Below are 19,214 nucleotides of genomic sequence, written 5' to 3' on the forward strand. Positions count from 1 at the left end.
AGATATATTAAGATGTGCAAAGTTTTGACCAAATCGGTCACTCTCTTCAAGAATTATCGTGCGCACAATTTTCCGAACATTTCTGAACTTTTGTGGGGGAGGTACCTAAATGAGTGGACCAATATTGCTTATCTTCAAACTTAAACTAAGTTTGGACTAAATACAACGAAGGCCGAATTTTGAACCGAATCGGCAGATACGTTAGAGAGTTATCTTGTGCTCCAACTACTATACACGGTTTTATAGGGATTTTTGCTACTTTCAGGCTATTTTCTCAGGAAGTATGAACATGCCCCTGATAAAACTTGTACCGTCGTATGGGGGCAGTGAATACAAGTTGTTATAACAAAAATCAAAGCGATTCGAGAGCAGGTCCTAAGCTGAAATTTTCCGAAATTTTGTGCAGGAGGTACCCGAAGGAGCGAACCTCATTGGAACCTCATTTAAGTCTGGTAGAAATTTCCTGATGTGCAAAGAATTGACCAAATCGTTTACTCCCTCCCTTCAATGGCTATCTTGCACACAATTTTTTCGAACATTTTCGAACATTTGTGGGGGAGGTACCTGAAGGAGTGGTTTATCTTTGAAAAAAATAAGTGTGCAAATATTACGAAGGTAAAATTTCGGACCGGATCGGCAGATCCGTTCGAAGGTTATCCAACTACTACACACGGTTTTATAGGGTTTTTTGCAACTTTCAGGCTATTTTCTCAGGAAGTATAAACATGCCCCTGATAAAACTTGTACCGTTGTATGGGGGCAGTAAATACAAATTGTTGCAATAAAAATCAAGGGAATTTGAGAGCAGGTCCTAAACTGAACTTTTCCGAAATTTTGTGTGGGAGATAACCGAAGGAGTGGGCCGATAAAGTCCATATTGGTACCACATCTAAGTCTATTAGAAATTTTACAATGTGCTTATTATGGGCCAAATCGGTTACTCTCTTAAAGAGCTATCGTGCGCACAAATTCTCCGAACTTTTTTGAACTTTAGTGGGGGAGGTACCAAAAGCAGTGGAGCGATATAACCCATCTTCGAACTAGAAATAAGTTTGGACAAAATAGTACGAAAGTCAAAGTTTAGACCGAATCGGTTTATCTGTTCGAGATTTTCATGCGCTCCAGCCAACTAGACAGACAGACGGACGGACATGGCTAAATCAACTCCAAATGGTCTGAAACCATTATTTCGATGAGGCACATTTTGCCCGCATGAAAGTGTGTATAAAAATCAAATGTTGTTCGTTGGTAATTGCATGAAACCGATTTGGATATTTTGTTGAACGTTCGTCATGGCCCAATTAAGATTTTTATGGAAAAATTGACCAAGCCAACATTTAAGCCCACTTTCTAAAATATGTTATAACTACAAACCCACTGAGCCGGGGCGATTATATATATAAATCTTAATGGGCCCTTCGCGTTTCTGATTCCTGGGATTGAACTGAGCAAACAAGTCCACTAGACCATATGTCTACGGTGAAAATCGATTCTCCCGATTTTGGCTTGAAGTTTTTTATTGACGTTTTTGGATATTTTGGCATATAACAGGCAAACCACTGAGATTTGCGATTCAACACATAGACCAAAATTGTAGCTAACACAATAATTAAAAACTCTCTAGTACATCGCAAACGTATTTGAATGCTCCTTAAGGCATTCTTGGCCTTGAGACTGCGCAATTTATTCGGCAAATGTCGATAAATGACTCTGTGCTACAAAAGTTGACCAGAACAATATTCAAGCGTTCTGCTGCAAAACTCTATCGTGTTGGGTTCCGTGGACAACGAAAATACCTTTGGTTCGTTTGGGTCACTTCGTTTTATTGTTTTATAACGGTAAAAGTAGTGAAAATATGGGTTTCTTATATTTTTAAATATAATCGGGGATATCTTATTTGTTTCTACTGATCCTTTTTCCTTTTAAAGAGGTGAATAATATCTTTCGAAAGAGCTATTATTTTTTTAAATCGAAGAGTGAAGAACCGGACCAAAAAAAAAAAAACGGGAAAATTATTTTCTAGGTACTACTTTAGTGCCAAAAGACCTGATAATTTAAGGAGAAAATGGGGCTGACCCTAGATACATATTTGGAGTCAAAATAACGGAGCAAACCCAATTTTTAAATATTTTAATTTGCCACCATTTTTAATTTAAATGCAAGCGGTTTATTTGAGAGATTCCACCATGAGGAAGAATATACTTATTGAGTTTAAGCGACAAATTATTTTCTAGTTTCAAATGCTTTTACAAATAAGCACTGAAACTTATTTTTTTAATTATTTTTTTATTTGTAACTTTTTTAGTAAATACATTTTTTGATCACTGAGAAGTTCATAACCATGTTACAGTCAATTTATTCCGAAAATGTAGATACCGTTATATGGGGGCTACACTAAAATCTGGTCCCTGTCCACAATTGTTGGGGGGTGTTTCTGTACAATTGGAAACTCCAAATGCCATGTTACAGGCAATTCGGACTAAAAATGAAGACAAAGTCCTCAAAACACCTGAAATCTGGTGGTACAGCTATATGGGGCCACAGGAAAAAATGGACCCATATTGGTTTTGGTTTAATATTCATGTATTGTCATCCAAATCTGAAAAGTGTGCAAAGTTTCAGTTTGAATGAGTTGCGAGATTTGAACTAAACAGACACCAAAGCAAGTTAAATAAAACACTGTAAAAACTATATATTTACAAATTGCTTTACATGGTGAGATTCAACGGTCTATCTGCCATGAAGGACTAAAAAACATATACAGTATAGTCTCGATAATACGGACACCACATGGTTCGGCGATGTCCTGATTATCGAATTGTCCGGATTACCGACACATAATTTGTATGTTAAAATCATTAATATCGGACGTTTACATCTTAAGTAAACGACTTCATATTAAGCAAATATCACGGGTTGCGACCATTTTGAGCATCTTTCCTGGCTACCAAATTTATTTCTTAATTTTTCTCCTCCAGCGTAATTTAGGTAACTTTTCCAATACACAGGTAGTCTAAAACTTCTTTATAATTGGTGTATATTTTTAATAGTTTTTTTAAGGATATAAACTTTATAGCCCGTGATTTTCAGTGTCCATGGGGGAAGAGCCTTATACGACTTGAGATATAACTTCAAAATTCAAATGAACTCATCTTCTTATGGTGAATATATATTTTAACCATTTCTATGAACATCAGCAACTGACTTTATCTCGTCATCGAAGCCAAAAATGTATTGTTCAATATATACGTTACAGCCTTCGAACAAGACAATGGAATTTAAATCTATTGGTGGTATAATTACAACGATCCGTAGTTGCCTGTGATTTTGTACATCAAAGATTGAAAATAAAAGGAGTCCATACGTTTTTTAAATAATGTATTGAAATTTCATTTCATTTCATTTCATTTTTATTTACTTAATAATGCAAAAGCTGAAGGCAGCCAAATAATTACATTACAGTAAGTTCTACTTTAATTCAATGGATCATACAACATGATTTCAAGCAATTAATATTAAATGTAAACTTAACAATTTAAGACCAAGAATTTGGTTCCCCAATGTATAAAAAATCCAAACTGAGGAAAAAAAATGTATATCGTCACCATAAATGCCGGAAGACGTAACCGACATGAAAATCGAAATTCGTTTTTTGGTGGAATCTGATACACTAAGCTAAAATACATGCTCTGGCAAAATTTCAAAGTTCTTCGTTTAAAAATAGCGATCCTATTCAAGAAATGCCAAAAGACGTAACAGCATACTGTAATTTTCATAAAACACAAAAGGCGTAACCCACATTATTTGAATATTAAACAGCAGTACAAACAATTTAGTCTTTGATTTTTGCAGCAATTATAATGCCAGAGGGAGGGTATTTTGAGCTGATTACGGAAATGTATAATTTCCTTTGGGGCGGATCCGGTTATCCGGTTATTTGATCCGAAAGTCCGGATTCAAAAACCGGGTTAGACCCGGTTCTACTGAACCTATTACTACAAAGTGTCGTTTGGAAGCTTATAGAAATACCTATCACATGGCGTGGTTATTTTAACCGGCTCCTCTCTTATGCGGCTTATTTCCCTATATGTTTAATTCGACTCTTATGCGGCTTATTTCCCTGTATGTTTAATTTGACTCTCAGATGACGATACCTCATTACTGGGGATTCCGTTTTAAAAATTATAAAGGCCATTCTTGTTGCAAATTTTTAAAGCTACCACTTTTACTTTAGGCGGTTCTTGTAACTCGAATAACTTTTTGCACCAAAATTCAGATTCGTGGGAATTTTGGATATTTTCCCTTTTACGCAGGTCATAGCCAAAACCCAGGTTTGGTAACATGTCGAAAGTTTTAATAAGAAAGTGATTGAAGTGTCTAATTGAAGATGATATCTGAAGACCGACCTATGCCATGATTTAAATAAACCTCCCAAGAACAACAAAAAAGTAAGTGGTTATTTTAAAGACAAGCGAACCGGCTAAAATAACCGAAGTCTGCTTCCTCAAAAAATATATGTTTCCTTGAAGAGCGAAATTATACCTATCTTTTAAAACAAATTCCAACAAAATCGGAGCGTGTTGAGTAGAGTTATTTCATGTTAGAGTAATTTTATGCAAAAATAGCCCATTTAACCCACATGTGTAATCGAAAGCACAACGGGAACGAAGGTAGGGTTTGTTGCGCTGATTACGGATAAATATAGTTTTCACTGGTGGTGGATCCGGAAATACCTAACACATAGTGTGGTTATTGTCACCCGTTCGCCCAAAAATGTACTTACGCCGCTAATTTTTATTTGGCCTTTAGATCGCGATATCTCAAAAATGGTATTTTTGGCAAATAATACAGACCATTCATGTAGATAATTGTTAAATCTACAACTTTTACTCTAGTCGGCTTTTGCTAAGTCTTAGCGTTTCTGAGAAAAATTAAATAAAAACTGAATAATGCCTCCAAAAATTACCTTTGTCCCCGAAAAACTTTTTTTGCTCACATGGGATCGATGAGGACTTCTTGGACGTTGCTTCTAATGGTAAGCCCTAGCTCTCCACCAAAATCCAGCTTTATGGGAATTTTTGCTGTTTCCCTCTTATACGCATGTCTATTTTGACTGGGCTATTTAAGTGTTATAAAAATTTGTAGGTAAAGTATTCGTGAAATACATTACGTGCTCCTAATGGACATTATCACTAATCATAGTCCTAATGAATTGATCCTTTGGAGGAAAGGAACACTCAACATTATTTGCAGTGCTGGTTGGAATATACAGTTCTGCTAATTGTGATCCATTGAAATATCACCGTTAAGATTGGGAATTGAACCGCCAGATTGCTAGTTAAAAGTTCGCTTAGCCGCTTAGGCCAATAAACTAGTTCTAATTTAATTATAATGTTTCATTTATACTACTTTCTTCAAATGTATACTCAATAAATTGTGGGTTACGTCGTTTGACATTTCAGAAAAATACAATACCAAAAGACGTAATCCACACAGCTTCTAGCATTCTGGAAATAAATTTAGTTTTTTTCCAAATATATATTTCTTCTCTGTCTTAAAACACGGTACTAAAAATGTTCGATATTTTATAACACCGTTTTCATTTTATAACGTTTTTTGCTTCTCCTGTAAGGTTTTATTTTTGTGGGTTACGTCTTCCGGCATTTATGGTGACGATATATGTATATTACTGTTAAATAAGCATACAAAAAATATAAATCAACTAAGAGAACTACTATACTTGTTGCCACCATTGTGGATAACTTATCAGACCTGATTTAAAACAAAATCTGTATATTTTTGTTTAAATACATGTACCGTGTACGAAAATGTGCGCAATAATGGAAGAAGCTGGTTCCAAATACGTGCAACTCTAATAATATACGATCGCTCAAATATCGAAGAGGTAAATCGAGGTATAATTAGCTGTGTATGTCGCGTTGAATGCGAAAAGTGAAACTTTGTAAGCAATAAATCGGGGCAATTAGTACAAATCATCTTGTAAAACGTTATCATTAAACGTTGACTAACGTAACTGTCAAACGGTACTCCCAAAAACATTATAGAGTAGCTCGTGACATGGTCACGGCGCTTCAATTTATAAACAAAGCGCAAAACCATGTAGTAAAGCTTCTCAATCCTCTTCAAATTCCCTTGGTTAGTGCCAGAAATAACCTCAATGCAGTAGCTAAGCCGAGACATCAACAAAGCAAAAGCAAGTCGCTTACGAACAGACAGTGGCAAATACATATTATTGCAGTATAACCTACGCAATGTGGACATAACAACAGAATGAAGATATGTGATGTGACTACTAAACGTTAGCCTATCATCAATTATGCATCCCAAACATTTCATCTTTTCTACAAGTACTATATTTAAGCCATTCAAATAAATACGAATGGAAGAACTAATATTTCTCCTGGGCTTAAATAATATTGCCTTAGATTTCTGAACATTAACCGAAAAGTTGTTACTTATACAGTTAAGTTGACTACTTATACAGTTAACGATATCATTGATATATAGTATAAAGAGAAGCGGGCCCAAGACCCTGCGGAACACCACTATTGATAATGCGTTGGCTTGAGAAAGAACCACTAAGGCTAACAAACTGCGAACGGTTTGAAAGATATGAATAAATCAATCTGCATGACGAGCTATCAAAGGAAAAGTTATTCTTTAGCTTTTCAATCAATAATACATGGTCAACTTTATCAAAAGCTTTAGACAAATCAAGAGCTACAAGCACACCAAAATTTCCAACGTCGATATTCTCTCTAATAGTATCCGTAAGATGAAGAAGATGCGTTACGGTACTGTGACCACGACGAAACCCAAAGTGAAATTTATTTAACAACTTTTTATCTTCTATATAATCTATGATCTGATTTTTCATAAGATGCTCGGCTACTTTAGACAAAGCGGGAAGTATACTTATGGGTCGCAAATTTTCCATACATAATGACTCTTTACATTTAGGTATTGGAACCACACGGGCAATTTTCCAACATGAGGGGAAGCAAGAAGTTGTAAGAATTGAGTTGAAAAACTTTAGGAAATAAACAGACAAATAAGGAAAAATGATCTTCAGGAATTTGATCGGAATACCGTCCGAACCTATCGCATCCGACTTCACAGCACCAAAAGCACGAACAACATCCTCTTCAAATACGCAATTAAATGAGAATGTATGGCCTTGAGTAACACATCCAGTAAGATCAACAGGTCTCGGACCCAAGGTGGAAGGGGGTTGAACAAAAAAATCGTTTAGAGTTTCAACATCAACTGGAATCTCCTCTGGGTTGGAGTCCTCATCCATATAGCCACCTGCACGAACTCTTTTCCACATCTGGGAGCTATCTAAACCATCAAACAAATTTGTATAAAACTTCCTTCTTTCTCTCCGTAAAACTGACTTGGCCTTGTTACGGTAGGTACAAAAAATTTTCCAATTACCAGTCGTCGGGTCCCTCAAATATTCATTGTAAGCCATATCACGCAACGACCGAGACAATACAATTTCCCCGCATTTTAGCCAGGAATCTGTATTACTACTAAGTTGACGACGAATGGTGGGAACATAGGAGTATAAATTAGATATAACATTATTAAGCGCCTGAATCTGCGAGTTCACATCCAACGAAGAAAAAGTAAGATCAAGGGAAATATTTGATAGATACAAGAAAAAACCATCCCAATCAATATTGTTGAAATCGCGATATTCTACATATATATCCCTAGGACGCATGAAAAAGTCCAATGAGGCAAAAATTAATGAGTGATGAGAAATTGAGGGACACTGAACTTGATGAGAAAATTTTAATAATGCAGGACGACTTAAAAGCATAAAGTCAATCAATGACGACGATGAATGAACAATATCAAAGTGAGTGGGGAGAGAGTTATGAACGACAGAAAGACCCAGTCTCGTCGATATATCTCTCATTTTTACTGACTTTGTTACGTCAAATAAATTGAAATTAAAATCACCAACTACAATGACATTACAATACCTAGCGAAAAGGTCGGAGTGAGATTCTTCAAACGTATCAACATCGCCATGAGGCAAATAAACAACACCAAAAAGAGTTTTAACTAAACCATCTTCCAATTCAATGAAAAGAGATTCGCTAACTCCAAAGTCCAATGAACGATGAACAATCTTAAATTTTAAACATTTTGAGACAAAAATACAAACCCCACCTCCTCTAGATATTGGGCGATCATTACGTATAAGAGTGTATCCAGGTATCGATACTGCTTTGGAAGAGACATGTGTTTTCAACCAGGATTCTGATATGGCGAATAAAGTAAGGCCACTTCCACAAATAAGGCTGCGCAAGTCATTAATTTTTAAATTACTGTTGGAAGGGCGAAAACTTTGACAGTTCAAATGACCAAAAGATATTTGGTTTTTAAACGGCCTAAGTTCATTACTTATATAGGAGCTACTATTAATTACTGGACCAAGATTAAGATTCATTGCTAGTAAAAAAATAAAGTAATAATAAATAATAAAAAAAAAATTGTTGGGGAACCAAAAAAAAAAGATTAATAAAACAAACTAGTGGTATAAACGTTCACTAATAAATATGAGATCGATAAGATTTCAAGAGAATTGTCCAGAAAAATCAATTAAAACTGAAACAGTAGCATGGATACTGCTACTAATTTGGATCATTAGCAATTTGACGCTCTCTAAGAATCTGTTCGCAATCCCTCAAATAAACAGACTTGATGCCGCCGTTGACAAAAGTGATTTGCGCGTATGGGTTATCGCCATTAAAAATTTTTATACCACGACACAACTCCATCATCAATAAGGCGTCGGCAAGCATTAACAAGGGCGAGTGAATTAGGGGTTAGGTGATCAAACAGATAAACACGAGATTGGATGTTACCTCCTATCACATCCCTAAGAAGAATAGGATACTGACGGTGATAATTGGCCATTATTATGTCTCTAGTTAAGACCGAATTAAGTTTTACCAGAACCGACTTGCCATTTTCAAAATAGCAACAATGCTGAATTTCAGACAAGTTCATATTAACGTTGCACAGGCTAAATATGTTAAGAACTGCTTGAGAAATATCACCCAATCCACGGGGAAGACCTCTTATTACAATATTTGCACGATTCAATCGTCTTTGCAAAACATCATTTTCTTTTCCCATAAAGTCAAGTTTCTTTTTGAGTGTTTCAACTTCTAGTTTACAGCGGTTTAGATCTTCTTTAATAGCACGGCAAGAATCATTCACCACATTTATCTTCTCGCTGCAGACCGTGACATCATCCTTCACCTTTTGCAGGCTATTCATGAATTCGCTTCGAAATGAAGCAACCACACCATCAACCATTTCTTGGAAATCATCTGCGTACTTTTTCATCTGCTCTTCAATGCTTTTCTTCATTGAACCAGCCATATCATCGAACCACTTTTGAAGACGTTCATTATTGCTATCAAGCCAAGTCTGCATAATACTGCTATTTGACACATTCTCAGGATCAGCTAATATAGAATCCGTCATTGAGTTATCCACTTGGTGCAATGTCGTGGAATTACTACTCGAAGTACCAGTCGCCGTTGGTAACCCAGGACTATTGGAATTACTAACAGAACTATGATTCGCAATTGGTACCCTTGGGTTTCTGCATTCATTGCATGTATATCTCAATGATCTATTGTTTTTTTATTTCAGCAGTTTTAAAACCAACGCATTTGGGGTGGAAATATTGTGGGCAACTAGAACAACCAATGCTATATACTCTTCCAATAGTTAAACCACAAATTGGACATATAAACTCCTTCGAGCAGTTTCTTGTTGATTTTGTTGATTTACCATCTTTAGTGGTAGCTTTTGTTTTGTTTTGAGCAAGAGGTGGCGCCATTATTAAACGTCAAAACATTCATATACACGTTGATCACTAATGGGAGTGCAAATGATGTGAACAGCAGGCAGATGTAAAATACAAAATGAAAAAAAAAAACGTAAGCGAAATTGAAGATCCAATAAATTCTCGCGCAGAGAGTTAAGTGCTCAGCAAATTGTTTAAATTTTTTGGGCAAATTACTACAAATTTCCTTTATTTTAATTAATTTCACTGGAGCGCGTAAAAAAAATTTATCTGCACATGACAACGTTGCCACGTTAAGCCCCTATACAAGAAGTGCGATTCTCCAACTCATTTCTTGCGTTACTTAAAAAACCGGTAAAAGTAAATTGCTTATAATTTCAGTAATTAATGATATGTTTCAGTAAGTTAGCGACCAAAAAAGTGGTCGTTAAGTTCTGCATATTACAAGAGTGCTGCCAAATTTTATTTAAGCTTTTCATTCATCATTTTGCTTTTTAATTTTACCGATTTTCGGTAACTTAAAAAATTACCAAGAAAATCTAAAAAAAAAAACCTAAATCTTAAAACTAAGCTATTAATCCCAACGCTTTAAATGTTATAAACATTTTAAGGTAAAATATCATTGGAATACAATAAACAGTTCCAAGGGACTTTCTCACTAATCGGAGGCCTAATAAACTAATTCCTTTAGAGAAAAGGAACACCCAACATCGATTTTTAATGGAACTAGGCTTCTCAACACTAGGTTTAACATAATGTTGCTTATCATCATCCATGGTTGAAGGGTAGAAAATTATTCGACAGATTCAAATAGTTAACTTCATATTGACTGTATAACTGAGCCAACAGTGGGTAGCCAAAAGACGTGATGTGGACAGAAAAATTTGAAAAACTTAATTTTTCTTATTTATACACAAATTGCTATTGCTAAGAACGAAAACGTCAATGAAATAAATAAGAACCTAATGCCGAAGATAGGAAAAAACATTGATGTCCGGATTATCGAGGTACGAAAAATATGAGATGTCCGGATTACCGAGTCTACAATGTAAAAAATTTTAGTGTCCGGATTACCGCGTTGTCCGGATTATCGAGACTATACTGTAATAAGAGGGGAAAATTCGACTTTACCATTTTTGCACTTTTATAATTAGATCGCGTTAGGATAATGATAGGGGACAGGGAAGATAATAAACAGCATTATTGGGAAAAAAATACGACAGAGTCCATTCAGGGTCAAAGGTGTTTTTTGGAAGCCTCATTCAGTTTTTATTATTTTTCTTAAAAACGGTAAGTCCCATTAGAAATCGACCAAAGTAAAAGATGTAGGCTTAAAATTTGTCTAGAAGAATGGTCCTTATAACTTCTCAATAAGAGTCTCCACTCTTGTGATATCATGACAAAGGTGTCAAATTACCAATGTGAAGAAGTAAGCCGCGTAAGAATATCATGCGGCGGAAAGGTTAAAATAACAACGGTGTGTGTATTTCCATAAGCTTTCAAAAGTTATCTACTATGCAGTAATCGGTTCAGTAGAATCAGGTCTAACCAGGTTTTAAATCTGGGTTTTTGGGTCAAATAACCGCTCTTCATGGAAACATATATTTTTTTCGGGGACAGACCCGGTTACTCCGGTTATGTTAGCCTTTTCACCTGAATATGTGTGTATTTCCCTTATAAGTGCATATAAATAATGTGAAGAGTGGTTCCTTCTAGGAAAAAATTTATAAAGACCAAACTTGTAGAGAATTTTTCTGTCTACAATATGATTAGATTATTTTGATTAAACCTACCGTTCGAATGAAAAAATCCGAAAACCCAAAAAATCCCTAAATTTTGACCTTTGGCCCCGAATAACTGTTTTGCACTCATGGGATTGATGGGGACTTTCAAGACATTGCATCTAATGGAAAATTTTTGCTATTTCAATGTCTATTTTGGCTAGACTAAATACCCTTCCCATTGAAGACCAGTGGTATTCCCACTGAAGGCCAATGGTCTTCTCCTTGAACGCCAATGGTCTTCTCATTGAAGGCCAATGGTCTTCTCCTAACGTTATCATATCACACCATTACACTTAATTGCATAGAATATAAACTCGTCGAAGAACTAAAATAACCAATCGCTTGTCGTTGTCTCAACCGTATTAAAAATGTTATAAATGATACAAAATGATAAATTAAATAGAAACTAAGGCATTAGCACGAATTAAATATAAAAATAAAAAAGGCATGCAGCTTACAGCAGACACAGGCACAGTCTATGTCTGAACAAATGTGGGAATTTAATGAGCACGAGTTGGGTTTAGTGTCTCTGTGTATTTGTTTCACTGGACGTGAGTTCTTTAAGTAGTATATCAAAGTAAAACTTTTAAAGCTCTACTTCTCATACCCACTCTTTGCATAACAGTCTTACGCAAAGGACCTTAAATGTTTGTTTGCATGATTTTCTTAGTTTGCTTTGAAGTCAGTCTATAATGTTGTCATGGTGAATAATGAGCAACAAGACAAGGCAGCAGCAGCGGCAACATTATGTGACTGTCACGAATCATAGATTGTTGTTAGAATTTTGAAAAACTCCTCACAATATAGTCCAGTTCTTAGTGAAAAAGGCAACATTAAAAGGGTCTCAAAAGTTATTGTGATCTCGAGAAAAGGAAGATAAATCAGATGAATAGCAAAGTATTTTGTAAGATTATTAAATGTTTAAAAACACTTAATGACCTGGAACAGGAGATAGCGTTTAATTGTCGGAAGTGTTGATTTATTTCTATGTTTTAGAAACAATTATATTTTGAGAAAACCCACGAATATCAAGTATTTGCTCAGTTTTTTATTTAAACAATAATGTAGCATGACAACATTTCACTGAACGGGTTTTAAAAATAAATTCAATTAGCAAATTCCATAATAAATAACGAAAAATTGAGAGTATGGGATTTTATTAATAAATAACAAGTAAAAACGGCCGAATTTTGTATACTCTCTACCAGGGCGTACGCAGGATTTCATTTCGGGGGGGGGGCCCACCTTGACCAAAAATTATGAAATTAAATAATGTTGTGTAGCGTTACATAAAGCTATTTAAAGGGTTTTTAGTTGATTTTATATGAAATATTGACACAAAGTATATAATATCAATAGAGAGAGTTTACAATATTTTGATATAACTTTGAAATTTGGAACAGAGTATAATAAATTAGTCTTTGGATGTTTAGAACTGAAATGAACCATATACGAACACGTCATTATAGTCCATATACAAAAATTCCGCCTGGTATTTTGAATATTTTAGCTCAGTTGCTCATATTTGGCATTTTCGATTCTATTTCAAAGATTTTCAGTATTTCTTCTTCTTTAAAGTACATATCCATACATCACACAATAACTGCAGTCCCATTAAAGCTTTGTCTTATTTTTGCCTTATTAAGTTATCAATTGAACACATTTTTACCACGAGGACTGATTCTGATAAGAAGATCTATCTAAAAAACCTATTAATGTTATTTGTATACCATTAATTAATTGAAATAAATAACTACAAAAAAGAATAACTAGAATCCGCGAGTGCAGATTTTACTTGTACCGAACTATTGTAAGAAAATAATATTCTTTTATGTCAGAAAAAACAGCAAAACTTTACTATTTTACCAGGGACTCTGCAAGCCAACTAAAAAAAACAGAAAATTACATTTATGGTATGCTCCAGTACTCCAGTACTTTTTACTACTAAAAATGTGTAGATTCATGCAGGTTCCGGAACAGGCATTTAGAAAAAAAGAAAACATTTTTATCAGTCGGGCGATACCAACTACGACTCATAGACTCCGAATTCTGCTCGCAGTACTGTTTGAGACTACGAAATCCACATTCGGCCTCGGCAAAATTTTAGCTAAGTCCTGACAAAATAGGTTAAGTCGATTGTCTAACACATTTCTTGAGTTACCGACAAAAATTGGTAAAATTTCCGAGGACTATTACTTCTGTCGGCACAGCGCACTGTGGTCGAAATCACTGATCTAGCGGCGCAAAATTAATAACTTGGAAACGAATGGAGATATCTTTCTGAAATTTTGCACAAACTCAGTCTGTGTTCGTGGGTAATAATGGACTAAATATGAACAACACCGGCTAATAGTGTGGTATAGCCCCCATATAACGGTACCTCCTGATATTCGGTATTTTGAGGATTTAAGCCACCCTTTCCTTCCAAATTAGTTGTAATTTGGTACTTAGGGTTTCTAGTGATCACTAAACATTTCCACCAAAAATTGTGGACATAGGCCCCTTTTAAGGTACCTTCCGATATTCAGTATTTTGGGGGTTTAAAGACCTATTTTACAGCCAAATTAGGTGTTATTTGGTATTTGGAGTTCCCAGTGGACACAAACATTCTCCACCAAAAATTGTGGACATAGGTCTACGTTTTGATATTGTCCCCATATAACGGTACCTCCCAATATTCGGTATTGTTAGGATTTTGTCTACATTTTCAGACCAAATAAGCTGAATTTTGGATAGGAGGTTCTCGTTGGTTATACATCTTCTCCACCAAAAATTGTGAACATAGGTCTACATTTTGATATAGCCTCCATATAACTGTACCGACAGATTTTGGGTATTTTGAGGATTTAACCTATTCTTCAGGACCATTTATCAGCAAGATTTGCAGCTAAATTGTGGTTATTCGGAATCTAGGAAGTCCAAATTAATTAGTAAAAGAAATTGGACTGGATCTTAGAGAACCTTTGTAGTCCATGAAAATTTATTGATATATAACTATGTAAAATTTGACTTCGAAAAGAGTGCAAAAGTTTTGCACTTTTGTGAAGAAGATACCTGAAAGAATAGTCCATTTTGGAAGTGGGCCTAACTTTGGTCATTCATTTTGATAGTTATGGTGTCAAGCTGATATTTTATTTGGTAATGGTAAGTTATAGAGCTTTTGAACCGTTATGTCAGGATGCATGGACTTACCACGAAAAATAGAATATCGCTGTAAACAAGACCGCAAGCAGTAGCATTGGCCAAAATATCCAATGGATTCTCGAACAGCCCATAAATTGCAATTATGTTTAAATTTTGTGAGGAAGGTATCCGAAGATGTTGTTGCATATAGACCCTCTTGGTACTTGATATACATATGTACGTTCGGAAGTAATTTTAGGAACCTATTCGAACCTAATCTACAGTCAGGGACAAAAGTTTACATACACCCCATAAATCTCAGGTTTTAGGACAAGTGATGATTTTTACGAAATTCCAAGTATGCAGTTTTATTTCTTCTCACTAATAAACAATATTTGAAACAACAAAAGTATAATCCATAATACAAATAACGGTAAATTTTACAAAAACCAAAAAATGGTGGGGACAAAAGTTTACATACACCCCAAGGAAATTGTGTATTACCGTAGAATTTATGGAATTAGCGGGAAAATTTCTACATTTTATTGTTTCAGCGAACGACTCTGGGTGTCCAAGATATATTTTAGAGAAACCAAAAAAAAATTTGGGGGTTAAATGCCGTTATTTAAGGTCAGAATTCTTGTATTCCTCATCAAAGCTGACCCTTGCTTAATTCTTTGCGTTTTAAGGTATTGTACTTTATAAAAAGCATAAAATTAGTGTCAGATGGCAAATCTTGAGTCCCTAGAAAGCTTTGAAGTTGTTCTTGTTCATAATATACCTTCCTGGAAGTCGATAATGCACGTTTTTTTCTCAGATTTTGCTTGAAGTTAATAGATTCTGAAGAATTCTTTGCGCAAATTACATCCAGAAGGCTTTGAAGTGCCTTGTAATATGGTCTGATACAATCCTTGGACATCAATTGACTCAGAAATGTACAATTATCCGAAACTTTTCGCCCCTATAGTGACGGTAATTATCATAATACAAAAACGACATTGTTCACGGTACAAATGTCTCGAGTATGTCTCGAATAAATCGATTTGGACCTTCGAGAGTTATTGTGCGCACCATTTGAGCGAAATATTTTGTAGCCTTGTGGGAAAAGAGGAATGGACCGATATGACTTAAAGTTCGGTTGATCCGTTCGAGAGTTCTCATGCGCTCGAGCCAGACAGACGAACGAACTGGGCTAAATCGAGCCAAATTATTCGAAGCAGCTTTTGTCGAAACATATGAGAAGTCAAATGCCATTATTTCGAAGAGGTACATTTTTATCGTTAGCCTAAATGCCAAAATTACAGCAGATTTTAATACCATTTAGCCAATGGTTGAGCATTAATTAACTCTTAATGACTGATTCACAACAATAAATTTTTCTCCATTAAGTAAATAATTAAAAAATTAAGGTAGTAAATCACTTTTGTAATTGGTTTTAGAGATATGGTAAATTTCAAATTTCCTTTACAATTACATAGAAAAAAAATTAAAAACTTTTTTGGCGAGCACATCCGCCATTTTTGGTACATGGGTTACGAAAAAAATCGTGGTTTAAAATCTGTTCGCGTTCACAAAATTGGATGCTGCACTCAAAAGTTATATGCGGTTTTACTCACTTGTAAAGAAAAAATATTTAAAAATTCCTATTGTGTTGTAATAAGAACATGTATATATGAATCGTTAGCAGCATTTGATATCTATCCGTAGATGCTAAAATAGTTGCTAAATTTATTTTTATTTTCGCGGAAAATCAAAAAATATTGACGAAATCTTGGAATAAATTTTATTTATTCTAAATCAGAGTCCAAAAAGTCTCTAAAAAAATAATTTAAAGATACGTACAGAATCGAGACAACGCGTAGAAAAATGTGAGATCAAAATTATAAAGATCGCGTTTATAACTTGCATATTGCAGCAACAACAAAGAACGGAAACTTATTGTTGGAAATAATTACAAAAATATATTTTTGGTTAAATACGAAAAATTTGAAAAATAAATGTTGGGAGTTATTCTATTATTTCGCTAAATTTCGATCCAAATCCTGAAGTATTTTGCTTAAACTTCTACGAGAAAAGTTATTAGTCATCGTGAAAGTATATTTGCTTTCTGTGATAAGCAATAGAAATAAGAAGTAGAGAGTAATATTGAAATTACAATCAAAGAAAAAACATAGAAGTTAAAAACCGTATAATTCGCGAATTGGTTTAAATCGGTTGAGGTGCATGTGCTTTTCGGATACAGGGAGTCCATGTCCATCAATATACATGGATTTTCCCATGTTTCATTCAGCGGCCAAAGTGTGCCATCAGTTGCATCCTACTATTAAAAAAACCTTCAAGTGGACAAAAATTACGCGATGTGCATATGATTATAAGGTGCATCCGATTTCAATGACCCCTTATTAAAAATACGTCAATATAAATTATTTTGGACAGATTCGTCAAGAACTGCGGATGTGCCACCACATTCTATTTTGGGATAAATAGTGATATTACTCCCGAATCTTTGCAATTTGTGACACACCTTTTTGGCAAATATTATAATCGCGTATAAAGGATTACATTTATGCAAAAATAATCAAAGAAAATCGCGGTTCAATTCGCGGAATTGTCAAAATATATTTTTGCAGATTTTCCTACTTTCAAGGTATCTATATCCGGCGTTCTAGTGGATGGATTCGAGCGCGGAAGAGCTCATTAGATCCGGCACGTAAAAAAACTAAAATCACGCGGGGTTCAGGGGTACCTGTACGACAGTTGTAAATTTTAAAGCCAAAAAATAGGTTTTTTCAGAAAATTTACGCACCAAATTTTCGCCTTTGGACTCCTATTACTAGGAAGCTGTAAGGAGCACACTCATGAGATATACATCGAACAACGTGGATTCGCGAGTTCTACAATCCTATAAATTAGTTTGGATTATTATCTAGTTGCACCCTATAATTAAAAGAAAAATTCGAAAAACCCAGTTTTCAAAACTTCAAAATGTCAGCATCTGTTTTAGGGGGATGCAGTGTATATATCGAAAAGTCATATATTAGAACCATGTTGCCCAAGGGGTATTCTTCAATTCTTTCTTTGAGCTTATGTCTGAATTTTCCGTGGTTTGACCAGAAATCAAGAAAGAACACAAAAAAACTTGTAAACTTCAACACATTTTTACCCATTTTTTAATATTACCACCAACGCAGCTCCCACGAAAATTATTTGTTATGGTCCATATTATGAGATCGTTGCTAAAACACTTTAATTAATATAAATATATTCATATTTTATAAAATATATTAACAGTTCGCGACTTGTGAAATGGTGAACCTCAACTTCAACGATTGCAAAACTTTTTTGAATATTACCATATACTCCACGGAAAACACTTGATATATCGTACATTTTGTCCAGTAAACACACGCACTTCCAATTCGCACAATACTAAACTCGTCATTTTTTGAATACAGAATGAGTTTAAAGCCTCAACACCTTTATATTCATTACAGAATTCCTCGACCCTTTATTATTTTATAATGAAATTAGATGAGATAAAGAAGTAATTCAGATTTAACTGGAAGTTTTTCTCAAAAAGAGTATTCAAACAAAAAACTTTAGATATTTCTTAGACAACTTGTTCATACAGTACATTTTTAGTACATAACCTTCAGAACAATCTAACTTTTCTTTTCAAAATTCCAAAAAGAAAAATTATTTTTGGAGAAAAAACGTAATAATTTGTTAAAGTAGCTCAAGGAATTTTAGTGGACCAAACTATTTCGGGGGGGGGCCCGGGCCCCCGGACCGATTTTGATAATTTTTGTTTAACTATTTTTAAATGGAAGGTGCTTACACCTGGGAAGTTTTTGCAGATCTGAAACTACAATGCTCATAGATGAGAAATATCAAGAAACAAAAAAATCGCCGGAGGGATTCTCAAATAAATCGCGATTTAAGTTCACATTTTGAGAGGTTCTTTAGGTTTTCACGATTTTGCTTGGAAACCGCGAGACCTATGTAAATGAGCCTAAAGAAAATATTGTAGCTGTAAAAATTCTCCACAAGATTGACCTTTATGATATTTTCGTAGGTTTTACCGTTTTTGAGACATAGAAGTTCAAATTGGGACAATTCAAATTGGGACAAGTCTCCTTATAAAAAAATGTTATGACTGCAATTTCCCAACTTAAACGTATATATTTCAAAAATGGTACAACCTAAGAAAAAATAAATCAGCCAATCTTGTAGAGAATTTTTACAGCTACACAATTTTCTTTTGTTCCATTTTATCACGACTTGCGGTTTTCAAGCAAAATCTTGAAGACTTAAGATAAAAACCTAAAAATTTGAACTGAACCTCTATATCTCAAAAATGGAAAAACCTACGAAAAAACCTATAGGTCAGTCTTATAGGGAATTTTCACAGCTACAACATTTTCTTTAGTCCCATTCCGATAGGACTT

Source organism: Musca autumnalis, unplaced genomic scaffold, assembly GCF_047663935.1.
Source record: "Musca autumnalis isolate F117 unplaced genomic scaffold, ASM4766393v1 scaffold_1, whole genome shotgun sequence".
Taxonomy (NCBI): Eukaryota; Metazoa; Arthropoda; class Insecta; order Diptera; family Muscidae; genus Musca; species Musca autumnalis.